Here is a 17,679-nt window from a genome sequence, read left to right as displayed (position 1 = left end):
TCCACTGGAACATGAAGGTAGGGGTAAGTGTAGAGGATAATATACTCAGATATGTTTAAAATAAATTACTTAGTAATAAGAAATTAGCCATACTACATTCTTCCATTTGCTATAAGAGGAAATTGGCAATGAAGACTATTTAAAAGAAATGTTCAGCTCTACAGAGGGTGGTGGCAGGCAACACTTTTCCATTACAGAATAACCTCTCTTCTTCCATGATACATATTCCTGTGGAAAAACTTGTCAGGAGCTCTTGCCAGTGCCAAGGGATGAAAAACAGAGCATGTCCTAATTAGCTACTGTAGGTTCAGTTAACATCTTTGGGAAGGACCCATAAAATCTGGCCATTATTTTCTTAAACATCTGCAAGCAGAAGAATTCCTTAGTCCTTAGCTATAGTTTCTGCTAGGTATCTTAAAGCTGGGACAGTTCCACCGTGACTCTTCTCCTCAGCTATTAGGTGGGTGCTAGTCATCAAAGTCTGGAATGTCATCATAGGAGTAACCAGGGTAGCCTTTGGATGTGTAGTAAGCGATGCGCAGGTGGTAGAATCCCGGTAGGAACACCAGAATGCCAATGATCAGGCCTGGAACGGCCCGGTCTGCCCCCCCTTTGCTGATGCAGCCTTACAGCAGGAGGGAGCCTATAATAATGAGAAAGGCGCCAATCAAAAACAGCACAGTGGCAAGTGCGAGGGTCTTATAAGGGATCTTAGGAGGAGTTTTCTTAAACTGAAGGTCAAGGTAGCCATCGTCTGTGCTGGAGAGCCTTGAATATTTCACTTTACTCCTGGGGATTCCAGTAGCCAGGTTGGTACGGGACGGCATCATAACACGCTGACACAGCGGAGCGCCGCGCCAGGCCGCCCGCACACCCAGAGCTCGCCCACGGTTGGCAGCGCCCGAGGTCGCATGGCACAGCCCGCTTAAGGGCCACTCAGCCTGCCCCAGCCAGGATCAGTGCCTCGTTTATGTTTTTACATACGTGTTTGAAAAATCCATATGGAGTGTATTACTGTAGGTGCTTCCGCGTCTACCATTCCATGGCTTCCTGGAATTGTATCCTCTTTTTTTTTTTTTTTTTTTTGCAAAACAGGGTCTCACTCCGTCACCCAGGCTGAGTGCAGATGTATGATCATGGCTCACTGCAGCCTCGACCTCCCAGGCTCAAGCGATCCTCCCACCTCAGCCTCCTGAGTAGCTGGGACTACAGGCCCACACCACCACACCTGGCGAATTTTTTATTTTTTGTAGAGATGGAGTCTTGCTGTGTTTCCAAGGCTAGTCTAAAACTCCTGGGCATAAGTGACCCTTCCACCTTGGCCTCCCAAAGCGCTGGGATTACAGATGTGAGCCACTGTGCCTGGCCCTGGATTTGTATCCTCTTTGAAGTCCTCTTTGGTATGAATATTTTTAAATTTTAAGAGAAAAGCCTCTGCTTTCTCCCATACCACTCCCACCCTAAAATTTGTCTGCCTCTAGTAAGGGACATGTAATAAGGCATTGTTTTCTTAGGTGATATTTTCTGGCTCTAGGACTGGACAAAGCAACAATGATAAAAATAACAATAGAAAACATGTATTTGTCTAGCACTTTACAATAAGCTGTGACTATTGTTCTTTTCTCAATTATAAAATCAATATGAGCTTACAAAATATTACCTTTTTTTTTTTTTTTGAGACAGAGTCTTGCTCTGTCTCCTAGGCCGGAGTGCAGTGGCGCAATTTGGGCTCACTGCAAACTCTGCCTCATTGGTTCAAGCAATTCTCCTGCCTCAGCCTCCCAAGTAGCTGGGACTGTGGGAGTACACCACTATGCCTGGCTAATTTTTGTATTTTTAGTAGAGATGAGGTTTCACCATGTTGGCCAGTCTTGACTCAGACTCCTGACCTTACATGATCCTCCTGCCTTGAGTTCCCAAAGTGCTGGGATTACAGGTGTGAGCCACTGCACCTAGTGTACAATTTTTTTTAGCAGGATCGCATTACACCATGGTGTTATTTGACTTTCAGAGACTGAGAGAGGTTGTCAAAGAGATATGGCTAGGAGGTGGAAGAGCCAGAACTAGAACCTGGGCCCTGTTGTCCCAAAGCCTTTGCTCTTCTTGATGCCCCTATTCCAGGCATTCAACTTGGCCTTCGCCTCCCTCTCTGATGATGTGAACGTGTAAGTGGGTGCTAGTTGTTAGGCTTACTTGATGACTCAGAACAGCTGCCTTCCCCTCTGAGGTGGGGGGTAAACCCAGGTAGGTGCTGCCCACCCAGGAGTCTGTGGCTTCCTGCCTTCTTCAGTTCAAGGGTTTATCAGATAAGGCGGAGCCTTAAAATGCTCGTATTTCCCAGAACACATAGTTTGATTTAACAAGCACAGGTTACAAAGACTGACCAGAGGACAGGGAGTCTGTGGTCATGGGTAAACAGCAGTGGAGACTGGAAGCGTCCAGGGCTAACAGCCTCTTCCTCCAGTCCAGCATCAGTACCCCCAGGGCCTCAGTATCTATAACTAGTGAGCCTATGTCCCCAGAGGGGGATCCCTCCTCCACCAGAAAGTGAACTTTAGAAAGCCAGATGGTCTCAGCTCTCACAGGCTTCCAGGAAACCTCAACAATTCTAAGAAGACCCCATTTCCTGCTTCACACCCAGAGCCTGAGTCTTTGGTGGGGAAAGGGAGGGAGGCCCGTGCCACCCCCTGCTCCCTCCACCTTCAATCCTTGCCCTAGGCAACCCCTCTGTGTGCACAGCTTCTCATAGAGGCAGCATGTCTCTGAGGTGTTGAGAGGCGGCCTCCCAGCTTATCCAGACTCTAGGATCCCCCTCTTCTCTGGGATACCTTTCACACCCATCAGCATGTCTCTGAGGTGTTGAGAGGCGGCCTCCCAGCTTATCCAGACTCTAGGATCCCCCTCTTCTCTGGGATACCTTTCACACCCATGTCTCCTAATCCAGATCCGTCTGTTACTCCTGAGCTAAAGACAGGCCCAGAGGTGAGCCAAAGCAACTGACAGCCCTAAAGGCATTTCAATGGGGTTATGACATTTAATAAATCAATGTTTCCCTGTGTGGCAGTCACATAGCATTGGTAGGACAGAAAATAATTTAAAGTTTCCACATGAATATCAGCATTAAAGAATAAATAATTACCCCCTTTTTCATTCCTTTTCAATACCTTTTATAATATCAAGAAGTATGTCTCCATTAGGTGCTAGTAGTTCTTTAACATCCCTCTGATACCAGTAAGACTTACCATGAAAAAAAGAAGAGAGGGCATAAATAAATAATATTAAAAATAAGAACAGGATTATAGCAAGCATTTTCTATATATTTTTTAAAAGATAACCTTTAAAAAGCAACAACATTGTTTCCGTGTAGAAACAAATTTCATAAAAGATGTACGCCTAGTCTTTATCAAGAAAATTATATAATTTTAATGAAAACTATAAAGTAAAACCTAAACAAATAAGATCCGCATGGATAGGAAGAAAACTCAATATGATAAAGATGTCAGTTCTTCCAAATTATTCTAAAAATGTAATGCAATCCCAATCAATATTCTGAGTGTGTGTGTGTGTGTGTGTGTGTGTGTGTGTGTGTGTGTGTGTGAAATCTTTCTAGCTGATTCTAAAACTTATTTGGAAGAGCAAAGACAGCTGCTATTTTATATGTTATATAGGGTGGCCAGGGAAGGCCCTTCTGAGGAATGATGTGTGAGGAGTGACACATTCTAGGTAGGTTGAGCCAAGGCTTTGAGGCAGCAGCTTGCTTGGAATGTTCCAAGAATACGAGGTCAGTGTGGCTGACTGAATGAATGGCAGAAATGAGGTAGGAGAAGTAGCCAGGGGCCAGCTGACGTTGGGCCTTGCGGACTGCGGTAAGAGCTCCGAAATTTATTCTGCAATGGGAGGCTGTTTGATTTTTTGAGCAAGGAGTGATCCAACTTAATTTGAACATTAAAAATGTTGAAAGGGCTGAAAATATTAAGTAAGCCTGTGTGTGGGTGGTATGGAAATGCAGTAAAAACTGTGAAGGGGGCACATGAATGACTGAAATTTTGAAAATTCTGCATGAAGTAATTCCTTAAGTCACAGATTTGGTCTTTCTAATTTAGCTGAGCCCAAACAGAATGGGAAAGGAATCTGAGTTCTTGGAGCCAATGCTGACAAATGTGTGGGAGGGACAGGCCGGGCCCAAATCTTCTTCCTGCTGCTTTGGCTCATGGTGGATGTACCAGGGAATCCCCTCCATGGCTGGACCTCCCATTACAGCCTCCCAGAGAGTGAGTCCAAAAAGCAACTACTCTGAAAAACATCACTGACCTCAAAACTAGTGAGATTTAAAGAAGGTTAGAGCTGAATGGGACTCCAGAGAGAGTAATAAAAATAAGAAATGATAATAACATGGGCATGTCCCTAAAAACAATCATCATCTTCTCTCAAAAACTGTTCCTTCTCTGGCATTCCCTAGTCCAGTAAATGGCACATTATTCACTCAGTCAACCAACAAAGTTTTATTAAGCCTACACTACATGTCAGTATTGGATTCTCTCTAACAAGCAAAATCGACATAGGCTCTGCCCTCATGGAGCTACCAGTCTGATATGGGGAGAGAGACAGTAAACAAGTTATTACAAAACACTTAGCAATGTGAAAGAAACAAATAAGGTGGTGTGGTAGAGCAAGGATCAGCAAACTAAACAGAGGTCAAATATGGCTTACTGTCCTTTTTTTTTTTGTAAATAAACTTTTATTGGAACACAGACATACTCATTTGTTTATATATTGTCTATGCTTGCTTTCATGCTACAATGGCAGGTTTGAGTAGTTTGTAACAGAGATTTATAGCCTTCAAAGCCCAAAATAGTTACTATCTGGCCATTTACAGGATAAGTTTGCCTACCACTATTATAGAAGATAATGGGATCATTGGTGAATGACAAACAAAACAAACAAAAACAAAACAAAAGAAGATAATGGGGGAGCCTATCTCCCAGTAATGTCCAATAGAACTTTCTGAAATGATGGCAGCGTACTGTATCTGTGCTGTCCCTTATGGTAACCACCAACCACATGTAACTATTGGATTTGTCGCACTTGGATTTAGCTTCCCACTTCCACTTGTCCAGTCAGTTGTGGCCAAAGGGTGATAGGGTCACATGGTAAAAACAGGGCTTCCTTTGGCTGCCTTTTGCAGAGACAAGGAGCAGAATATTTACCCTTAGGAAGGGCTGTGTGTGTAACAGTGGAGTTAGTTGATGTGTTAACTACGATCCTATAATGTCTACATTAGCTAGGTGCCCAAATCTGTGATGCTATGATTCTCCCTGAGGCTTCAGCTCTTGGGGGGCTGGATCTGTGACCTAAATTAACTCCCTCTATAGCCAGAAGTTCCCAGATGGTTATGATTGCTTGGTTGGGGCAAAAACATTCTTTTCCCTCCATGCCCCTGGCCAGACCTCTTCTATTCCTTCCCCCATTTAGAGACACTGCAGCAAGGGAGGGAAGGACAAAAGACATGTGGGTCTCAGAGCCACAAAAAGTAGTGCAGTCCCTTGGGAGGAAGTCTGCTGCAGAGGCTGCTGGAAATTTCTGATTTTCTGCTTTGGGTCTTACTAACTCAGGGATGATGTGGTTGGGGACTTAGGGGATCATTTTGCAATTTTGCCCCTGACAGCATTGGCTTGGGCTCTGATATTTGGGCCACCTCTGACTCAGAGTTGAGTTAAATAACTAAATCTGCTGCCTCCCAAATTTGGCAGGGATCGGGGTGGGTGGTGGCTGCACAGGTCCTGTGAATCTCCTAGGCAGGCAGAATGGGTTTTACTCAGCCATGTGGCAGGGGAGGGAGGCCTGGACATTGTCCATTTCCAGTACACCTTCCCTAACTGCTCCGAATGCCTAAAAATAAGCCAGTGGACCCTTACCTTACCTGGAGGCTTTGTTTCCAATTAAAAGCAACTCCCTATACTGCCCAAGACTGTCCTTGGAGTTAGCATCAATCCTATGGGCTTTAGAGAGGACTGAATTTCACATCCTTTCCTCCATATTGGGTATGGAAAGGGAGATAGCAGGGAACTGTGAGAGCCCTAGGGTAGTGTGTGCATGTGAGTGTGTGTGTGTGTGAGAGCATGTGTGTGTGAGCATATGTGTGTGAGCGTGTGTGTGTGTGTTGGGGATAGACGCGGGAGGTGGAATTGAAAGAAGAAACATGTTCAGAATTGGGGCTGGGTGGCACTAAATGCAGATGTTGGCAGGGCTATATCTCTAATAAAAGACCCGAGTCTTATCCTGACTGTGCCACTCATTCTCTGTATCCTTGATTGAGCAAGTCTCTTAATCTCCCTGGGCTTCAGTTTCCTCATTTGTAAAGTGAAGTGATTGGGTGAGGAAGTCTCCAAGAGTCCTTCTGGTTCTGCATCACTGGACCAGAAACACATCCCTTCTGGAGAAGGGCTGGTGAGGGGAGGCAGGTTCCAGTGAGATCTCTCCTTTCAGGCTTTCATATAGTAAGAGCACCACAGCAGCAGAGCCCAGGAGGAAAGGTGTGGGAAGTCTCACAGCTAAGCCCAGACTGCCCTGAATCTGGCCCCTGCAAGTCTCACCTCCAGTTCAGTTAGAAAACTGTGTCCCTTCTTCAAGACATGTTACTTCTGTTTACCAGAAAATTGTCTTAATAACTATAGATCTACAATGCCTGAAATGTGAAGGGCATTCTTCAGAGCTGTGCAAAGCACAGTGGCCTGCCATGCTATCACATGCTCTGCCATGGGCAGGGTGCAGGCTTAGGAGGTACTGGGTGCCATAAAGACAGTGCCATAGAGCAATGGTTTGCAAACTGCTGGGCCCCACCCCAGAGTTTCTGATTCAGTAGGTCAAGGGTGGACTCTGAAAACATGCATCTCTAACAAGTTCCCAGGTAAATCTGATGCTGCTTGACTGGGGACCACACATTGAGAACCACCACTGTAGAGTGTGAGAGGTCATCTAGTCCCCTTCCTCCACTCTGCATCCTTTCTTATGGATTAGTAAATTGAGGGAAAGTGAGTTGTCAGCATCCCAGGGCTGTGATCAGATTTCTCATCCAGTCCTCTTTGTTTATTTATTTATTTATTTGAGACTAGGCCTTTCTCTGTTGCCCAGGCTGGTGTGCAGTGGTATGATCCTAGCTTACTGCAGCCTCAAACTCCCAGGCTCCAGCAGTCCTCCTGTCTCAGCCTCCCAATTAGCTTGGATTGCAGGTTCAACTCACTGCACCTTGCCAGTCCTCTTTCTACTCCATCATCTTGCTATTTCTTGAATAGTGATATTAATGGAAAATCCAGCATCTTCCTTAGCCTTCCTGGAGATCTTTGAGGAAAGGGGAGGCTAAGTCAGGGCTCTCTGGAGGCAGGAGAAGGACTGTTCTAGCCTCTGGCAAGCCGTGAGAAGTTCTTTCTCAAACTCAGGCCGTACCAGCACAGGTGAAGCCTGAACTCATTATGGGACTCTGGTGGGGTATGTGGCAGCAGTTCTCGCCTCACCCCAATTCAGAAGGAAATGTGTCAGGCTGTGGTTTCCTGCTCCAGCTCTGCCCCACCTTGCTGACCTTGAGGAATTGTTTGGTCTCAAGGTCCCAAACCTTTGTTCCATACCCAAATTCCAAATCTAGTTTGACTGATCCTGCTTGTGCTTGAATGCCTTCAGTGAGCAGAAACTCATGCCTTCCCGAGCATCATCCTAACTTCAGCTAAATATCCAGTCTCAGTGGAGAATGTCTCTTTCTGGAGAAATATGTGCATAGATGCCTAAGGTTTTCCTGAGGTCCAGCACTTTGTCTTCCTGAGATCAGAAGGGCTTCCTTATGCTGTCAGTTAAGTAGGTAATCTATAGATATTTGTTAAAGGAATGAAATGAGGTGAGGTTGGGTGGGCAGAGTGAAGCTATCAAGAAGATCGTTTTATCAGCAGCTACTTAGAGGTGCAGATCATGCAGCGTTCACATGGCTGTTACCGCCTTGCGTGATCTGGACACTGCCTGCCTCTCCTATCCCGTCTCACACAACCTTCCCTCACACTCACTCCTTTTGTGACAACATATTCATTTGTGTGACTGTTTGAATAATGTCTGTCTCCTCCCCCAGACTGGATGAAGGTAGGGACAGTGTTGGTTTTGCTCACCAATGTATCCCTAGCACTTAGCAATGTACCTATCACATAGTATATGCTCAACACATACTGTTTTTGAGACACGGTCTCGCTCTGTCACCCAGGCTGGAGTGCAGTTGCATGATCTTGGCTCACTGCAGCCTCAACCTCTGGGCTCAAGCAATCCTCCCACCTCAGCCTCCTGAGGAGCTAGGGATACAGGTGGATGCCACTACCAGCTAATTTTTGTATTTTTTGTAGAGACAAGGTTTTGCCATATTGCTCAGACTGGTCTCGAACTCTTGGGTTTAAGTGATCTGCCTGCCTCAGCCTCCCAAAGTGCTGGGATTACAGACGTGAGCCACTGTGCCTGGCTTCAACACATATTGTGAAAGGAAGGAATGACTTGCCTGTTCTGTGGCAGAGCAGTGCTTAGCCCCCTTAAATTCCTGTTTAAATAGACAGAATATATATGCATATGTAAATTATTTTGCTCAAACACGGAGGGCAGTGCTCTAAGAGATAGCCTATTTCCAAAAAAATATTGAATGGATGTTAGGGTAAAGGCTAAGTTGCTTTTAGCAGCTTTAAAAAGGTTCCAGAATACAATGACTTCAGAAAATACAAGTTTATTTCTCTCTAACAAAAGCACCCCAAGGTAAGCAGGCCAGAACGGCAAAGCCTCTCTGATCCACATAGTCATTAAGGGTTCCAAGTTCCTTCCATCTTACTGTTTTGTCATCCCCAATGCCATTGTCTTCATCTGTGTATTAGGGTTCTCTAGAGGGACAGACTAATAGGATATATATATATATAAATGTATATATATATATGTTTACTAAGTATTAATTACACAATCACAAGGTCCCACAATAGGCTATCTGCAAGCTTGAGGAGCAAGGAGAGCCAGTCTGAGTCTCGAAACTGAAGAACTTGGAGTCTGATGTTCGAGGGCAGGAAGCGTCCAGCAAGGGAGAAAGATGCAGGCTGGGAAGCTAGGCCAGCCTCACCTTTTCACATTTTCTGCCTGCTTTATATTTGTTGGCAGCTGATTAAATGGTGCCCTCCAGATTAAGGGTGGGTCTGCCTTCCCCAGTCCACTGACTCAAATGTTAACCTCCTTTGGCAACCCCCTCACAGACACACCCAGGATCAATACTTTGCATCTTTCAATCAAGTTGACACTCAGTATTAACCATCACAATCTGCATGGTCAAAGATGGGCCATAGACCAAAACACGTTTCAGCTTGTAAGAAGGGGAGAGAGTAGAAGTCCAGGGTGAGTGATTTAAAAAAACAAAAACAAAAACAAGTGAGGCAAAGTTGCATCCTTCACTTCCACTCATAGTCCATTGGTCATAGGTTATATCCAAGGTCACCTCTACTTGCAAACTGACCAGGAAATGAATGGCCATTTGCCCAGCTTAACCTCTATTATTATGAAAGAAGAGGTGAATGTATTTAGGGAGACAACTGGGAGTGTCTGTCATGAGAAGTCTTATAATAAGTAACCATCACTCAGGAGATCTAAACGTAACCCGAATTATTATGCCCAAACCACTAAGTTCCACCAATTAATTGCCAGAAAAAAATTTGTCTTCATGGATTCTCATGGCTATTTCTGAAACTGTTTCAGGGTGCTATTCCATATGTATTCAAGAACAGGTCCCTCCTCAATATAGCAAGATATACCCAAATTACAGATGCTCATATCAGCAAGTCTACCTGTAGGAATTTCTCCAATAGATATATTTACCCACATGGGAAATTAAATACACATTGTTCATAAAAGGAAAATATTTAAAAATATATAATGTCCCAGTTGCAGTGGCTTACACATGTAATCCCAGCACTTTGGGAGGCCAAGGCGGGTGGCTCGCTTGGGCAACATGGCAAAACTCCAAAACTCCATCTCTACAAACCTGTACAGCATGTTACTGTACTGATTACTGTAGTAAATTGTAACACAATGGCATTTGTGCATCTAAACGTAGAAAATACACAGTAAAAATGTGGTATAAAATATTTAAAATGGTACGCCTGTATTGGGCACTTATGAACGGAACTTGCAGGACTAGAAATTGCTCTGGGTGAGTGAAATTGCTCAGTGAGTGAAATTGCTCAGAAATTGCTCAGTGAGTGAGTGGTGAGGGAATATGAAGGCCTAGGACATTACTGTACACTACTGTAGACTTTATAAACACTGTACACTTAGGCTGCACTAAATTTATAAATGCAGCACAGCATGGTGGTATATGCCTATAGTCCCAGCTACTTGGGAGGCCAAGGAGGGAGAATCACTTGAGGCCAGGAGTTTGAGACCAGCCTGGACAACACAGTGAGACCCTATCTCTACCAAAAATTTAAAATTAGCCAGGTGTGGTGGTGTGTGCCTGTAGTCCTAGCTACTTGGGAGGCCAAAGTAGAAGGATCACTTGAGTCCAGGAGTTTGAGGCAGCAGTGAGCTATAATTGTGCCACTGCACTCCAGTCTGAGTGACAGGGTGAGACCCTTCTAAAATAAATAAATAAATAAATAAATAAATAAATAAATAAATAAATAAATAAATAAAATTTTAAAATGAAGAGTTTTTAAATAGAAAAAATTTTTCTTTATATCTTTATTTTGTAAGCTTTTTGCTTTTTTCTTAATTTTTATTTTGAGATCGGAGGTACATGTTAGGGTTTGTTACATAGGTGAACTTGTGTCATGGGAGTTTTACTTTTTATTTTTTAGATTTTTTCAAAAAATAAAACTAAGGCACAAACACACACATTAGCCTAGGCCTACACAGGGTCAGCATCATCAATATCACCTCCACATCTTGTCCCACTGGAAGGTCTTCAGGGTCAATAACGTGAATGGGGCTGTCATCTTATGATACCAATGCCTTCTTCTGAAATATCTCCTAAAGGATCTGCCTAAGGCTAATTTACAGTTTACCTTTTTTTTTTTTTTTTTTTTTTTTTTTTTTTTTTTTTTGAGATGCAGTCTCACTCTGTCGCCCAGGCTGGAATGCAGTGGTGTGATCTCGGCTCACTGCAAATTCTGCCTCCCAGGTTCAAGCAATTCTCCTGCCTCAGCCTCCCAAGTAGCTGGGATTACAGGCGCCTGCCACCACACCCAGCTAATTTTTCTCTTTTTAGTAGAGACGGGGTTTCATCATGTTAGCCAGGATGGTCTTGAGCCACTGTGCCTGACATTTTTTTTTTTAAAATAAGTAGGCGTACACACTAAAATAACAATTAAAAAGTATAGTATAGTCAGCTGGGCACAGTGGCTTACACCTGTAATCCTAGCACTTTGGGAAGCCGAGGCAGGCAGATCACTTGAGGTCAGGAGTTCGAGACCACCCTGCCAACATGGTGAAACCCTGTCTCTACCGAAAATATAAAAATTAGCCAGGCATGGTAGCACACGCGTGTAATCCCAGCTACTCGGGAGGCTGAGGCAGGAGAACCACTTGAATCCAGGAGGCAGAGGTTGCAAGTGAGCCAAGATCATGCCACTGCACTCCAGCCTGGGCGACAGAGTGAGATGCCTCACACACACACACACACACACACAAAAAGTGTAGTATAGTCAACACATAAACCAGTCCCCTAGTCATTTATTATCATTATCAAATATTATATACTGTACATAATTGTATGTGCTATACTTTTTATACAACTGGCAGCACAGTAGGTTGTTTACATCAGCGTCACCACAAACATGTGAGTGGTGCTTTGCGCTATGACGTTAAGATGGCTACAAAATCACTAGATAGAAATTTTTCTTAAAATATGGGACCACCATCCTATATGTAGTCCATCATTGGCTGAAATGTTATGTAGCACATGAATAAATATAAATATATTTTGATGAATATATCTTTAAAATAAAAATATATTTATATAAATATATCTTTAAAATAAACATATATAAATATAAATATATATACTTGTTTGTATATTCATAAGTTTCCCTGGAAGAATTCAAAGGAAACTAGTAACAGGGGTGAGAAGGGGAAGGGACTGGATGACTGGATGTCTGGGGTATATGCTTTTTGTACTTTTTTATTTAGGACCATGTGAATATGTTACCCATTTAAAAAGAAGAGGGCAGGGCAAGGTGGCTCACACCTGTAATCTCAGTACTTTGGGAGGCCAAGGCGGGTGAATAGCCTGAGGTCAGGAGTTTGAGACCAGCCTGATCAGCATGGTGAAGCCCCAATGCCATCTCTACTAAAAATACAAAATTAGCCAGGCATGGTGGCGGGTGCCTGGAATCCCCGCTACTTGGGAGGCTGGGGCAGGAAAATCGCTTGAACCTGGGAGGTGGAGGTTGCAGTGAGCTGAGATCATGCTGTTGCACTCCAGCCTGGGCAACAAGAGAGAAACGCTGTATCCAAAAAAAAAAAAAAGAAATTTAAATTAAATAAAAAGAAGGGCCAGGTGTGGTGGCTCAGCCCGGTAATATTCCAGAGCTTTGGGAGGCCGAGGCAGGAGGATCACTTGACGCCTGGAGTTTGAGATGAGCCTGGGCAACATAGCAAGATCCCATCTCTAAAAAAAAAAAAAAAATTAGTCGATGTAGTGGCATGTGCCTGTAGTCCCAGCTACTTGGGAGGCAGAGGCAGGGGGATCACTTGAGCTCAGGAGTTCATGGTTACAGTGAGCTATGATTGTGCCACTGCACTCAGCCTATTTGACAGAGTAGGATCCAGTCTCTTAAAAACAAAAAAAAAAGATGGCCTGGGTGCAGTAGCTCACGCCTGTAATCCCAGCACTTTGGGAGGTCAAGGCGGATGACCTAAGGTCAGGAGTTTGAGACCAGCCTGGCCAACATGTCAAAACTCTGTCTCTGCTAAAAATACAAAAGTTAGCTGGGCATGGTGGCAGATGCCTGTAATCCCAGCTACTCTGGAGGCTGAGGCAGGAGAATCGCTCCAACCTGGGAGGTGGAAGTTGCAGTGAGCTGAGACCAAGCCACTGCACTCCAGCCTGGGTGACAGAGCAAGAGACTGTCAAAAAAAAAGGAGGAGGAGGAGGAGGAAAGGAAATGATGGGAGAGAAGAAAGAGAACAAGGAAGGAGAGGAAGGAAGAGAAGGGAAGGAAGGAAAAAAATAAAGGAAGAAGGGAGGGAGAATCCTTCCTATACTTTCTGTCTGGCCTCCTCACCATGTATGGACACTGCTGCCTCTGCCACAGTGACCCCTGAGGTCTCTGCTGCACAGACCCAGCTATCCTCTGCTAACAACTACTGCTGACACCGTTTGGGGTTCAAGTAGGCAGAACTTGGTTTCTATGGCTGATGTGTGAGACAAGACCTTCCCTTCAATTTTACATATCCCAGCAGAGACCAGCCCATAATATTTCAAGGGAAGCGACTGATGATTCAAGAAAAAGGAAAGGCAAATTAACAAAAGATGAGAATTTCCAATGACTGCAAAAACTCAGATCCTTCCTCGGGACCCCCACTATCCATCTTCCTGCTGTGTTCCAGGCCTGGCCTCATGACAGCAGGAGACAATATTTATGACCACCAGGAGTTCTCCAGGAATATTCTGACCTTAGAGTCCAGGCCAAACTGGCCCTAGGCATCAGAGAAAGGAGGCAGTTTCGCCTTACCCCATTCTATGGGTTTGCTCCCCAGACCTCATTTCCAGCCACAGGATTGAACTCTAGCCAGGGTGATTAATGACGGTACTAACCATTCCCTTGAGAACGTATTTCCTAAAAGACCGCCAGAGTATATTTTGGCCTTACGGTCCTCAAAAGACAATTCCAATAATCTGATATAAATACCTTTCAATGTCTGGTCAGTCAGCTTTTAGATGCCAAATTAAACTCAAATTAAGATATGTAATCTGGGAAGTCAGTTTCTGGCCCATGGGGGAACTGTGCCAAACTAAGTCTAGTTTCTTGTATTGTTGGTCTCTCCCCATTAACAGCCCAAAATCCTGGGGTCCAGTCTCTCCCAACATCAACTTATTACATGAAGAAAAAACAACAACCAGATATTAGACACAATACTAGAGGAAGGAGAAATGTAATGGTACCAAGAGCCTGGGATGAGATCATGACAGCTATTGAGCACTGTAGATAGCTCTAAGTTCACTGTTGCAGGAAAGAATGATTATGGATTGTGTAATTGTCCTCGTTTGGTGAGAGGGTATTTGTCTATAGATACAAATGAGTAATTGAAAGAGATATTCATCACACATTCTTATATAAAGGATATTGAACAAGAGCATAAACAGCGTCTTCTGTGGTAATGTAGCAAAAACCTCAAGGTAAAACACAGCTGTGCCTGGGGTTAGCTAATTCCAGAACTCGATGGGGAGCTGGGTAACAAGAAAGAAAGAGGGGAAATGTTTTGGGGAGGTGTCCACATCGGAATGGAGGGTAGTGAGGACAGCCAGTGGCTTTCATAGAGATTGTCGTCCAGCCTGGGCTAGCAGATTTGAATAGCCATGTGCTATGTGGAGAGTTAGTGGACACTCTGTGTTGCTTCCAGCTTCCATTTTAACAGAATCTTGATTTTGTTCAGCTATCCATTTGTCTCTCATGCAGCCATGAGTATCAAGGGAAGAAGACTCCAGGCCCAGTTCCAAGAGCTAGGCCTGACTGATTGGTCTAAAGGCAATCTTATCCCCTTGCCCAGATTAGCCTAGGAATATGCATATGACTCGATTCTGACCAATGCGTGTTGAGAACTATGTAAGAGGATTACAAGAAGAGTTTCTTTGTTTCAAAAAAAAGAGCCAGGAGAGATGTTCTCTCTTCTTCCTCCAGAGTTTATGCCTTGATTTTATATGATGATTGGAACTCTTACAGCCATCTTGCAGCTTGAGGGTGAAGTCAACACCAAAGATGGCATGTAGGGAGGTGGAAAGAACCCGTATTTTTCGTTTTATTTTATTTTATTTTATTTTAAGTTCTGGGATACATGCCTGGAACGTGCAGGTTTGTTACATAGGTATACATGTGCCATGGTGGTTTGCTGCACCCATCAACCTGTCATCTAGGTTTTAATCCCCGCATGCATTAGGTATTTGTCTTAATGCTCTCCCTCCTCTTGTCCCCCACTCCCTGACAGGCCCCAGTATGTGGTGTTCCCCTCCCTGTGTCCATGTGTTCTCATTGGAACTCCTATTCTTTTTTTCTTTTTTTCTTTTTTTTTTGATATGGAGTTTTGCTCTTGTTGCCCAGGCTGGATTTCTATGGCACAATCTTGGCTCACTGCAACCTCTGCCTCCCAGGTTCAAGTGATTCTCCTGCCTCAGTCTCCTGAGTAGCTGGGATTACCAGCCACCATGCCTGGCTAATTTTGTATTTTTAGTAGAGATGGGGTTTCTCCATGTTAATCAGGCTGGTCTCAAACTCCCGACCTCAGGTGATTTGCCCGCCTTGACCTCCCAAAGCACTGGGATTATGGGTGTAAGCCACCATGCCCAACCTGAACCCATATTCTTGATGACATATTCTTGATGACATCATATTCTTGATGACATTGTTGAGCTGCTGAATCAACCAACCTGGGAACTACCCTACCTCTAAATTTCTTATGTACAATAACGTATTTTCTAATTTTAAAGCAAATTTCAGTTGGAGGTTCTGTCACTTGTATCTGAAAACATACACTGCATGAATTTTAGTTATTTATTTATTTTTAAAGACAGGGTCTCACTCTGTCATCCAGGCTGGAGTGCAGTGGCACAATCTTGGTTCACTGCAACCTCCACCTTCTAGGCTCAAGTGATCCTCCTACCTCAGCCTCCCAAGTAGCTGGGACTACAAGCACATGCCGCCATGCCTGGCTAATTTTTTGTATTTTTGGTAGAGACGGGGTTTCACCATATTGCCCAGGCTGGTCTCGAACTCCTGAGTTCAGATGATGCACCCGCCTAGGCCTCCCAGAGTGCTGAGATTATAGGTGTGAGCCACCATGCCCAGCCAGAAAGTATTTTAAATAACATACCTACTCGCATGGAACTTACCTTGTAGTGGAGGAGGGCTAGACATTAAACAATTGATTTCACAATGAATTATTTAATCATAATAGTATAAAGTGCTAAAAGAATACAGTGCGTAAGAGAGGATCTGATCTTGTCTGAGAGTGGCATGTTCCCTTCTCAGTGTCTTTCTAATTGGACTTTTAAATTCCAACTGTGCTTCTTATAAGAAGGTAGTTTACACTTTAAGTCTTAGTTTTGCTTCTTGACAAGGGCTTCTGGCATTGATTTGGTGACCACAGATAGGCTTTAACTGTAAGACAAGAGCCAGGTGAAGTGGCCCACATTTGTAATCCCAGCTCTTTGAGAGGCCAAGGTGGGACAATCACTTGAGGCCAGGAGTTCAACACCAGTCTGGCCAAGATAGTGAGACCCCATCTGAAAAAGAGAGAGAGAGAAAAAAAAAAACAACTCTAAGACCAATAGGTGCTAGAAAGAGGGAAAGAGAGAAAGAGAAAAACATGTATAAGACCAATAGATACTAAAGCTGATAAGCTTCTGTGAAAATTGTGGAGCATGAATTGCATTCCCTCTTGGATGGGAGGAGTCCAACCTGTGGTTTGCCTAGGATGAGCAAATCTCACTTCATTAACCAGCAATGCCAAAGAAATCCTGAGAAATGAGACAACTAGAAGAGCTGGGGACAGGGTTTGGGAATCACTCACAGTAGTGTAATCACATATTGGATACATTAAAAGCAAGTGTTATATTAGTTACCAACTGGTTGACTTCTGATGACAAGATAGCAAAATCAAAGTCCTTTCCCTGTACTTTATTCAGACATCAGCCCATTGCCAACAAAGAGACTAGTAAACAAAAACACAGACTTCATCCTTGGCGACAGAGGGAGAAATCTGAAATAGAGAAAGTAGGTGGAGAAATTGTCTTAAGAAATTGGAGGAAGGCAAAGCTGCTACCTCATTCATATCTTCTCAGCCTGCCTGTGACTTCAGCCACAGCTCAAACTCACCTGTGCTGATAGCATTGTGCCTCATACATGAAACCCAATTTTCTTCTCTTTGCCCTGGAGCTTCTTCGATATTATGAAAGCTGCTTGGCTCATATGCAAGAGAAAAGGCACTTGGGGAGTGGGACTCCCCAAATTAATGCCAGTGGGGGACAGTCCTCAACCAAAGGGGGGCCCACAGAGAGAAAGGATGCGTACTTCAATGTCCAGTGCCTTGGGCAGACAGTTTGGAGAGGCACATTCTACCTTTCCCGGCCCCTAACTGCCTCAAAGATGACCTTAATAATATTCTCTTCTATTGGCTTTTCCTTCTTCCTTTGATCAGCTTTTCTCTGCTTCTTCACACTTGCTTCCTGGGATCATCTCTCAAATAAACTACCTGCAACCAAGTTCTTATCTCAGACTTGACTTTCAAGGAAAACCAAACGAGGGCAGAGGGTACTTGCGAAGGAGACACTGACAAGAAGCAAGTCAGTGTCCCTGCAGTACCCTAGAAAGATTCAGGAATTAGAGGCACCAGATGCCTTGGAAAGCAAGAGTGAGGTGTCCAGGGGAAAAGCCGACCCTCTGCCTTAGCAAGGTACAAAGAAGCCCTCTG

At 44.1% G+C, this 17,679-nt stretch overlaps 1 pseudogene; it reads right to left on the bottom strand.

Moving 5' to 3' along the window:
* Positions 1-344: 344 nt before the first annotated feature.
* Positions 345-936, bottom strand: LOC104681945 (annotated as a pseudogene).
* Positions 937-17,679: the final 16,743 nt, after the last annotated feature.

This window comes from Rhinopithecus roxellana, chromosome 15 (genome assembly GCF_007565055.1).
Source record: "Rhinopithecus roxellana isolate Shanxi Qingling chromosome 15, ASM756505v1, whole genome shotgun sequence".
Classification (NCBI taxonomy): domain Eukaryota; kingdom Metazoa; phylum Chordata; class Mammalia; order Primates; family Cercopithecidae; genus Rhinopithecus; species Rhinopithecus roxellana.
The sequence above is the reverse complement of the archived record's forward strand: the minus strand, read 5'-3'. Positions and strand labels throughout refer to the sequence as shown.